Genomic DNA, 10859 nt, shown 5'->3' with positions numbered 1-10859 from the left:
AGTGTTATGTGTATAACAACTGTTTGTTTTCTTCTCTGGATCACGCTTTGCTTGCCACAACACGCATTGATTCTTTTGGGGGAGGTTGTTACGAAAAAGGAGCAATGCTACTGAGTGCTCCAGATGGCTGGAAAGCCAAACAGGATGTTGATGTTATGGGACTGTACCGTGGGAACAAGGAACAGTCTATTATGTGCACTGAGCACCGGATGTTAGCTCAGAGTGTCACATGACCCTGTACCAGAAGTACATGGGTGGAGTTATTCCCTCTCTGCTGCTGTAAAGAGGGTGCAGACATGTTTCCTCTGCACTGCTGGAAAGACAGAAATAAAGGCATGTAAAGACATTTCTGTCTGTCTCTCTCCCCTCCCTGGGGATGGGGGAGGAGTGGTTGTGTTCTTCTCACGTTTGAGGAGGATCGGCCGATAGAGACCTCGCCTTGTCTTGCCGGGAGTCGCTGACGGGGAGGTCAACAAGGAATCCATGCCGGGCACCTGGAGAGTGGCCAATTCCTCTGACTGATTAGGGCTTGATTCAACAGGCACAGGCATAGGTCACCTGTTTCGAGTTCACCAGACAACTCCTCCAGCCTTGATTCACGCAGAACACGACACAGGAAGAAGAGGTTGTGCAGATCAAGGAAGCATGGGTGTAAGTGCAAGAGGGACACTTCGGATTCTTCAGATCTTTCAGGTATGTGTGATTCCTCCTGTGGCGAGTTGGAAGAATGCTGTAAAGGGTACTACCCACAAGGCTCCTGGCCTTCCTAGTTGGATATGGGAACGTTGCACCCGGCATCATCGCCGCGCCTTTGGGGCCAGGGAGCCATGTGAGGAGGATGGGCTGGATGCAAAAGGAAGGGTGCGGGTGTCAAACTTCAAGCGCACAGATCAGCCACCCGGCATCCGGCTTAAAAAGAATCTTCGCAATCGCATCCTAAATGGGGAATTTGTGGATATGTTTTCCCTGCTGTCCCCGGCTTCTTGTAGTTCCAAGTTTAAGCCGGAATCGCGTCGTAAGAAGGACAAGGCAGTGGATGTTGATAGAACATTTGATAATTGGTGTCATGGGTCTGCTTTCAGGGGAGAGGGGAGAGACAGGAACGTACAGACAGCCTCCTCCACTGTTGAGCAGCTGCACTTCGTCAGAGTCTGGGAGGGGGAGCTTTCAGGAGACATGGACGACGAAAGAAAGGGCGGTGAGGCAAAGGCTCAGTCATGCTGAGGGGAGCCAAAACACCACTCCCAGGGAAGTGGATGTGCCTCTTCCGTCGCATAGCTTTGGCCAGGGATTTTCACGTAAGGAAAAGAGGAGGAGAGGGGGTTTTCCCAGGCTTTTATGCTGGAGGGCAAACAGGAAGAAGGCAATTCCGGAATCTGCTAGCGATTAAGGCAGACATGGTTTTTGGACTTCTGCACTGTACATAAGTTTTGCACTCAATAAAACCTGTAGAGACATGCCAAAGTCCTGGCTGTTATCTTCGTGAGCAACCACACTCCCTTCTGACAATTGGTTAACCACTTACATAAAATTACATGGGGTTGGTGGTCGCTGCTTACCCCAACAAGGCATGGCACTTGGCTAACTACCAAGGCATTATTTTAAAAGCCAGAAAAATGGTGGGGGACTCGGCAGCTTTAGCGTAAGATGAGGAGTTCCGTGAGAGGGCTGCTGAAGACCCCAAGGCGCGTTGGGACATTAAGGACAGTGACATCTGGTCCGAAGTAGTGGCACCACACTTCCAAAAAAGGGCTTTTGGGGAGAAGTCAGGCAAACCCCCCTCCAAAGTACAGAGGGTGGCTATGTCAACATGCTGGGAGTTTAATAATGGGTTGTGCAGCAGGGACAGATGTCGTTTCGACCATGTTCGCGAGTGCTGCGGTGGTTCACACTCACGAACTAAGTATTTTCGGGCTAAGCTTCCTTTTCGCTGTTTTCGAAAGACAGGATCGGGGAGTGGATCCAAGGACACAAAGGGAGACTTAGGAGCGGACTTTGGCATACCTTTGGCTGCTGACAAGACCAAGGGCCCTTCTACGATCCTTTCCTACTTGGGTATTGAACTGGACACACATCAGCAATCATCGCGCCTCCCGCAGACCAAGCTGGAATCCCTAAAAGCGTTGCTGAAAGCAATGCTGGGGGTTAAAAAGACCACCCTTTGCCAGGTTCGATCCCTATTGGGCCATCTCAATTTTGCATGTAGGGTAATTGTGCCAGGCCGTGCTTTCTGTGTCCGTTTGGCGCGGCTCACGGCCCAGGGGGGTAGCCCCCCACCATCACATCAGGGTGACAAAGCAGATAAAGGATGATGTGAAGATTTGGCTTGCATTCTTGCAGGATTATAATGGGGTCTCATTTTGGCAGAAAAGCCTTAACCCTGGGGTGGAGTTCCAGGTTCATTCTGATGCTCCTGGCCGCTATGGTTTTGGCGTGTTCTTCAGGGGCCATTGGTGTGCCCAACTTTGGCTATCTTCTTGGCATGTAGCAGGCATCACTAGTGATTTAACCTTTCTTGAGTTTTTCCCTATTCTAGTCGCCATTCGCATCTGGGGAACCCTCTTCTCAAATTCCAGGGTCTGTTTCTGGTCTGACAATCAGGCGGTGGTAAGAGTTATATCCAGGCAGTCGGCAAAGTCTGATAGGGTGATAAGGGTGCTGCGCCTGTTCATGCTGGAGTGCCTGCACCACAATATTTCCTTCACAGCCCATTTCATACCTGGTCTTAATAATAATATTGCTGATGCATTATCTCATTTCCAGATGGAGCGTTTCCGCGACCTGGCACCAGATGCAGCCCAGACCCCGGACGCCTTCCCAGACGATCTGTGGGAGATTGGAAGCGAGAAGTAAACCAGGGAGTATTGTCAGCATTAGCACCCTCCACTAGACGTTCTTATTCCAGGGCCTGGGACGCCTTCGGGCGTTTTCGTGGCTCCATAGCATGGCGTGCTTCCGAGGAGGAGGTGCTTCAATTCCTGGTGCTCCTAAAGCGCAAGGGCCTTGCCATTAAAACTTTAATGCTTTACAGGGCAGCTATCTCATTCTTTTGTAAATTCCTTCGTTGGCCGGACCCCTGTGACAGCTTCCACGTCAAGAAGCTGCTAGCTGGGTGGCGTCGCATCATTCCCACACATCAGGAAGCCTATCACTATCGACTCACTCATTCTAATTTGGAAAAAATTACCAGAGATCTGGTCAAATTTTGAAACTTGTCTCTTTTGGGCAGCATTCTCCCACGCCTTCTTTAGTGCCACGAGCATTGGGGAGTGTTTGGCAGCTGGGGCTCCTCAATCAGGGTTGGCAGACACCGATATTAAGTTCTCTGGGGATACTTTGAATGTCAGGATTCGGCCCTAAAAAACTGACCAATTGCGGAAAGGGGTCACGCTGGTGCTGTCCCTGATGGAACAGGATGGCCCCTGCCGATATCAGAATACACGCCGCTTCTTCAAGGTCCAGCCCAAGTGCAAGGGCCCTTTCTTCATACACGCAAACACGCATCCTTTGAAACGATCCCAATTCATGGCAGTCTTGCACAGAGTCATAGTGGCCTGTGGAGTTAATCCCCAAGAATATTCCGGGCACTCCTTCTGTACTGGGGCTGCCACTTCAGTGGCAGTCCAGGGTTGGGACCCCACCCGCATCAAGACACTGGGGCACTGGCACTCGGCAACCTACAAAAGCTACGTTCGTCCCAGCTCCTCCTCCTTATTGCTTGCAATTTAATTTTCTTACAGGTTTGCCCACCATGAAGATCTGGGTTGTAGGGCATAGCATTGTCCATTGGGCAGCGGGTTATGCCTGGTCACACAATGGGGGCCGTAACCTTAACATCCACCCCAAGGTACGCATTTATTGGAAGGCCCGGCGGGGCATGCGTTGGCCAAGCTTGATGCCCATGCTGCATAGTGCTGCGGCGGCACATGGCCCTCCGAGGGTCTTGATTTTACACTTGGGAGAGAAAGATCTAGTGGAACAAAAAGGCATTGCCCTGATCCTTGCTGCAAGGGCAGATATAGAATACTTGCATGCCTTGTATCCAACAATGACCATTGGCTGGTCCAATCTCCTCCCCCACCTGCGCTGGAGAGGGGTTTCCAATCCCTCTCGCATCAATTATGCTGTGGGGAAAATCAACAGGGCCATGCACAATATGATGCGGCTAATTGGCGGATTCTCTATTCCACATCCCACCATCACGGCAGATAAGGCCGGCCTATTCAGGGCGGATGGAGTACACCTGACCCCACTTGGTAATGACCTCTGGCTGCACGGCTTGCGACAAGTCCTCAGGGACTGGGTAGACAACAGGGTTTGATGGCAGAGCATGGATGATTGGTCATCGGTTGTGGGACTCTTGGAGGCGAGGCCCTTAGGGCCTCAGGTGGCAGTTTTAGGCCTTGGCAAGGAATCCTTTAGTCTATCATCAGGTTGGGGGGAAATGCATTCATGCTCCCTTCCCAAGCGGCAGCGTTTGCAGGGCCAGTTAAAGGGCAAAAACCAGGAGTCCCTGGCCCTAGAGCAGCGGCATGTAGGTCAAACTCCCAGGCTGAGGTTAGTGGAAGGGCATGCTGTGTAAGTTTGTGCTTTGCAGTCCCCTCTCACTGTACCTCATCAGCCTGCATCTCCTCAGCCAGACGGGCTGAGAGGGTTACCTGCCAAGGCCTGTGCCACGTTTCCCACTTCTGAAGCTCAATAAAGTTGCGGCCAATTTGAATCCATACTCTGGTCTCTTGTCTTGTTCTTTGGGGGGAAGGGGTAGGCACCACAAGACAGGGTTTAGCACATGTGCCCGCAAATGCTACCAGTGCATTGAGTGCAAGATGTGCTTTCGGCAGAGTCAGGTCCTCACCAAGCACCAGAGGATTCGCACAGGAGAGAAGCTGTACCAGTGCCAGGAGTGTGGGAAGACCTTCAGCCTGTGCTTGGATCTGTACAGGTGCCACTGGGGCCACTCTGGGAAGAAGCTGCTCAAGCGCTAGGAGTATGGGAAAGGCTTCACACAGAACTCTAGGTGAGCCCAGCAGCACTGACTCCAGAAACAATAGTGTTCAGAGCACAGACTGGAGTGAAACAACAGGGGAAATGGCCTGGGAGATGGGTAGCCATCATGTCTCATCCATTACTTCATGATGCAAAACACAGAAACCAACAGCAGGTGCGGAATTCAGTGTCCTGAGATTTTCATGCTCAAGTGTTCACTTACAACCCTTCCCAGGATGCTGGGAGGAACCATGGGTGGCCGTGTGGCTTCAATCGCCAGCGCCTCCTCCTCTGCCTCCTCCTGGTGCTGTCACCAGCAAGAGGCTGCTTCCACCCTCTTTCCCCTCCACAGCAGCAGGAGGTGGAGAAGGAGCTGGCCGCTGGAGCCATGCTGCACTCAGCTCCATGCTCCACACTCAGCCTCCTCAACATTGGGGCTCCCTACAAAAGATACTGAGCTGGTGTACCTGCATGCTGGGCTTTGGAACTTCTGGCCCATGGGTGAAATTACACCTTCAAGGCATCTTTCCAGCCCTTGGGACCTCCATAAGCCATGCCCCCTCCCCAGGCCACATTCCTTACTGCTCTGATGGTGCCTCTTGAGTGTCTGGAAGGAGACAGAAAGAGGTATGTGTTAGAAACCTATTGTACAAAAGTCACACTGACTGTCCATTTTTGCCTATAGCCCTGTCCACCACTGCCTTGCAGACCCCAAGAAGCTCCCCACAGGGGAGTGTGGCCCCCAGCCTGAATAAAGGTTCCCTCAACTCTGTTATAAAACAAGAATCCGCAGCAGGTTAATATTAAACTGAAGAAACTGTGGAAAGCCCTCCCATCAAATGTAAAGGAAATAAACAACTATCTTGACTATAAAATAAGACATTGGAAGGCAGCCCTGTATCGGGAAATTTTTAATGTCTGATGTGCTACAATTTTTTATATATGCTGTAAGTTGCCCACTGTCACTGCAGACCATCCAAACAATTCTGGCTTGAAAGCAAGCTAGTTAAAATTTTAAGCAGTACAGGTGGAAAAGCAAAAATTCAGTTGCTTCCTTCTGTTTGTATTCATTATGTAGGCTCTGTCTTTGTTCATTTCCTCAGCTCCACATCCTCTCACTTTACCCCTTCTGCACCCTGGCTATCTGCCTTGGTAGCAGAAATTAGTCCAGTGCATAAGGGGCCACCACCCAAAGGCCCTGTTGCTGCTACCCATCCACCTCACCACTGAAGGTGGAGGGATTCAGACTGGGGACTCCAATGATTATCTCAATGATCAGACAGATGTGAATGGGACTTAGAGGTTCTTCAGATGCTGCCTCATTCCTAGGCTGTCTAGGGTAGGCGGGGGGGGCACCTTTCAGCCTTGAGGGCTATATTCCATTCTGGGAAACCTTGGAGGGTAGCAGGAGCACTTAGAAGGTGGTTGAAAGAGCCAGAGGTGAAAGTGGGCAGAGCAATGAATGCAAATTTTACGCTTTGTAAAATAAGCTAGCTTCTGCACATTCATCCACACACCCCTCTCCATCCTCCATCCAGGCACGCAAGATACATTATCAGAATTCAAGGACACACTATAGTCAGGTAAAAGCACCCAAGATGTCTGCAAGCACCAGTGGGAGGCATGGAGGTGTGGTGTGGGGGAAACCCTGTGGCAGAACCTTGGAGGGCTGCATTTAACCTTCAGGCTCAAGGTTCTCCACCCCCTATTTAGGGGCTTTGACAATATTATCTTTAGCTAGCAAAAATGCAACTTCCAGCTTTTATTTAGAAATGTGGACCACCTTGCAAAGAAGCATTACTGTTTGATCTGCTAGCCTGTAGTAGGAACCCTGTCAAAGGAAAAAAGTATCCAGCCTCTGCTTGGTTCTTTGACATTCTCTATGCTAATCAGCCACCAACAAACTTGAAAGCCACATTATCACCTAATTCAGTTGTTGGAACAAGGAAAATCTATAATTCCCCTGTGTTGTCCCATGCCATTCCCCTCCCCTTCCATTTACACCACTGAACTCAATGTCGGATCCAGCTGGACAGGTTGGGCAAAGCTCAAGCATCTTTTTGCTCTTGGGTGCAAATCTATCTCATTCAGCATCTTACGGTTGGCCCCACCCAGCAGGCAATAGGGAAAACATGCAAAGCTTATGTTAGCACGTAGCTTGGGGAAAGCACCTTTTTCCTTGTACTTTGTGCCAGAGATTTCTCCCCTGGGTTTGTTTAGCTGAAGATGCTGCAATATGCAATATGGCATGCTCCAGACTGGAGAGCAGGTGTGGGGGACATGCCCTCCAGGTATTGTTTTGGAGATTACTGTATGTTGCCTTTCTCCTACAGCCGGAGTCTAAGCCAGTTTCCAAATGGATGGATAGATAGATAGACAGACAGACAGATAGATAGATCTAGCAAGCGCCTCAGTGTGTGAAACGCCTCAGTGTATGAAACTCCCATACCACCCCCTCTTTAAAAAGGGCCTGCATATACCTTACCTTTCACTGTGTTTTCAGGGATATTTAATTTTTAAAACTGCAATGCAAATTTAATATTTTAAATGAGATTTTTAAATGTGACAAAGTTACAGCATGGCGTGCTCTCCTTCAAGGTGACAGCCAGCCAGCTGAGCTATGCCCTTTTCCAGGGTACACCATTACATCTCCTTCCCCTGTTTTTATTCTCTGCCTTCTAACAGTCAGTCCACATTCTGGGCCAATGAGCAGGGTCAGTCCTCACTGGTCAGCTTAGAAGGTTTCTTCCCTTAGTATCCCATCCACTAATGTTATTTGTACTTCTGCAAACTTGGGAGTTCCCCAAAGCCTGCCAGTTCCTCCCTCGTGCATGGCTGGTACTAGGCCTTGTCCACACGTTCTGCTGAACACCGATACAAGCTTAGCCTACACACATCCAAGCCATTCCACACCGGTACACAGACTGCATTCTTATGGAATGTTACAGGTGAGTAATTGTACAAGCTTACAGTTCAACTATTTGTCTAGGCAGGCACACAAGTTGTATATTCATTGAAAGTAACGTGTGAACACACTCACACTTTTGATCACATCAGGACCCATGCTTACAGAGCTTGCTATTAGCATCAAAGTGCAGTATCTTCCTAATATGCATTTTAAAAAATCAAGTAAATAAATAGAAATACTTAACTAACTGACCAATCACGTCACAGATAGCTCAGCACCAACATAAATCTGTCTAAGCCCATGGTTATTACCATGTTGCAGCTGGTGGTTAGGCTGAGCTATAAGGGGGTGGGCTGAGGTATAAAGAGATGGTGTGTTTTTTTAGTCAGGTGTAAAGGAATTAGAAGTCGGCCAGGTGTGGGGGGAAATGTGATTGGCAAAGGACCCGGCAGATAGGCAGGGTTGCCAAGTGGAGTGAGCCCTAGCAGGATGCATGTGGAGTTTGGTGGTTATAGGGTTAACTTTCTGTATGTCCTACATCTGAGGAGGAGCTTTCTACGTAAACAGAAGCTGAAGTTTCTTTGTCTGTGTGAGACACTTTCGCTTTTGACTGGGAGAGAGATACACGCAATGTCTCCAAGCTCCGGTGGAGTTCTTTGTTGTTTTACCTGCTTATGTAAATAAACACTGTTTAGATAGAAGAAACAGTTTGCGGACTTTTACTTCTTCTCACACGAAAAGCCCTCACTGCTCGCTCTGCTGCTGCCTGGAAGATTTATGCACAGAGGAAACGTGCCAGACACAGGCAGTAATTCCACAGGTTATGGAAGGCTCCAGCTTACGTTTTGTGCTGAGTGTGAGAAGGGAACAAAGCAAAGTCCAGCTCTGAGATCCTGCCTGAAGTTGAGGCAGTCGTGATTTCGCTGGTGAAAGCGGAGCTTGCTGCAGGAAGCATCTTTGAAGCACCGGCTGGCAGAAAGTGTGAGTAAGCTTATAGCCCCGGGAAGATGGCACAACAGCAGCAATCGCATGATGTGCCTTTTGAAAGGCTGACTGGCCCCAATTTGGAGGAGTGGTCCATAAGGATGAAGTACTGGCTGTTGGGACAACAGCTCTGGCAATGCATGCAAACCCCACCATCTCAGGCTGCTGAGAGTGCTGAGGCAGACGTGGCAGCTGCTCTGGAAAGGGATCAGAGTGTGTTGAGCATGATAAGGCTGAGTGTGGACGCTTGGCTGTTGCCTCACCTTGAGGGTATCAAGGAGGCCCGGGTCGCTTGGCAGGTACTGGAGAGGGCATACAAAGCCAAGGACCGAGAGGGGGCCGAAGGCCCAGTGGAGGCTGAAGGCCACGTTCCTGGAAGCTGTTTCTATGCTTTGACACATCCATGGGATGGACAGGAACGGAGGCAGAGAGCTGAGAGGAAAGCAGACGCCGGCTGTTCCTCTGGAGGCTGTGCACCCAGGAGTGGGGGTGCAGGGAGAAGCAATGAGAGCTCTGTAAAAGCCTTTGTTTCCAAACACTGTTTTCGCTGTGGGGCCACGTCACATCTCGTGAGAGATTGTCCTGCAGAGGCTCAGGAACCCAAGGTCAGCCGGAAAGGAATGCAGATTAGAGACGGTTCCCAGGCACAGAGGCATGGGAAGACTGCCAAAGGCTCTAGTCGAGGCGAAAGTAAGGAGAAAACAACGCTGTATCATCTGGCTGCTTCAATGGCAGTCGTGAAATCCAAACAGGAAGACAGCCTCTCCTATATTGTTGACACAGGTGCCACGCACACTTTCGTGCCATCTGCTGGGCTTCTTTGGAACTGCAAGACTGTGCAAAGTGGAAGATTTGTGTCGCTGGCAGATGGAAGCAGATGTCCACTGACTCAGTCTGGGACTCTGTACTGTTCATTCTTGGACCATGAGGTTCAAGCTTTTGTGATTCCAGAAATGGCCAACTGTCTTTTATCCGTATCTGCTTTGGTAACTGACGGTTTCCGTGTCTGTTTTGAAAATAACATGTGTTCTTTTTCCAGGGATGGGAAACACCTGTTCAGTGTTGAATGCAAGAATAGGCTGTTCGTGCTTGAGTTGCCTATTGCAGATGATGACCCCCCTGAGGTAACACAGGTGCAGTGCGCAAACGTCCCCCCACATGATGGGTGTATGCACTTATGGCATCGCAGACTGGCACATTCTTGTTGGAATTATGTCAAGAAGGCCCCAGAGTGTACAGAGGGGTGTAAAATAAAGGGATGTGATATGTTTTTAGATTGCAGAGCCTGTAAGCAATCCAAGGTAAAAACATGCTCATAACCCAGGTCTAGCAGAGAAACAAGCAAGCCCTTTGAGCTAGTGCATGCAGATTTGTGTGGCCCAATGCCAGTAGCCAGTCTGCATGGGTCCAAATACGTTTTGCTTTTGGTGGATGATTTTTTGAAGAACCCTTGGGTGTTTTCGATTTAACACAAAGGGGAAGCTGCTGCATTGATTAAAGACTGGATCACAGGAGTAAAATTGAAATATTCTACAAAATTGATTAGCTTTCAGAGCGATAGAGGGGTGGAGTTTACTGGGTCTGCGCTGCAGAATTTATTCCACCAGAAGGGAATCAGTCACAGGTTGACAGCACCACACAGTCCTCAACAGAATGGTGCTGATGAACGTAAGAACAGAACACTGCAGGAGGCTGTGGCTGCCATGCTGTTTGATGCAGGACTCCCACAACGCTTTTGGAGTGAAACTTGGAAGGCTGCGGCGTTCACACAGAATCACGTGTTTCATTCTGCTGTAGGGGACACGCCCTATTTTCTGCTGCACGGTAAGAAGCCCAAAGTGCATTTCTTACGTGTTTTTGGCTGTGAGGCTTGGGTCCTCATCCCAAAGGCCAAACGCAGAAAGGGTGGCCCAAGGTCCAGGAAAATGATCTTTGTGGGATATGAATCAGGGACCAAAGGGTGGTGGTTTGCATATCCTGA

The sequence above is a fragment of the Podarcis filfolensis genome, assembly GCF_964270895.1.
Source record: "Podarcis filfolensis genome assembly, chromosome: W".
In the NCBI taxonomy this organism is placed as follows: Eukaryota; Metazoa; Chordata; class Lepidosauria; order Squamata; family Lacertidae; genus Podarcis; species Podarcis filfolensis.
This window is presented reverse-complemented; position numbering follows the sequence as displayed.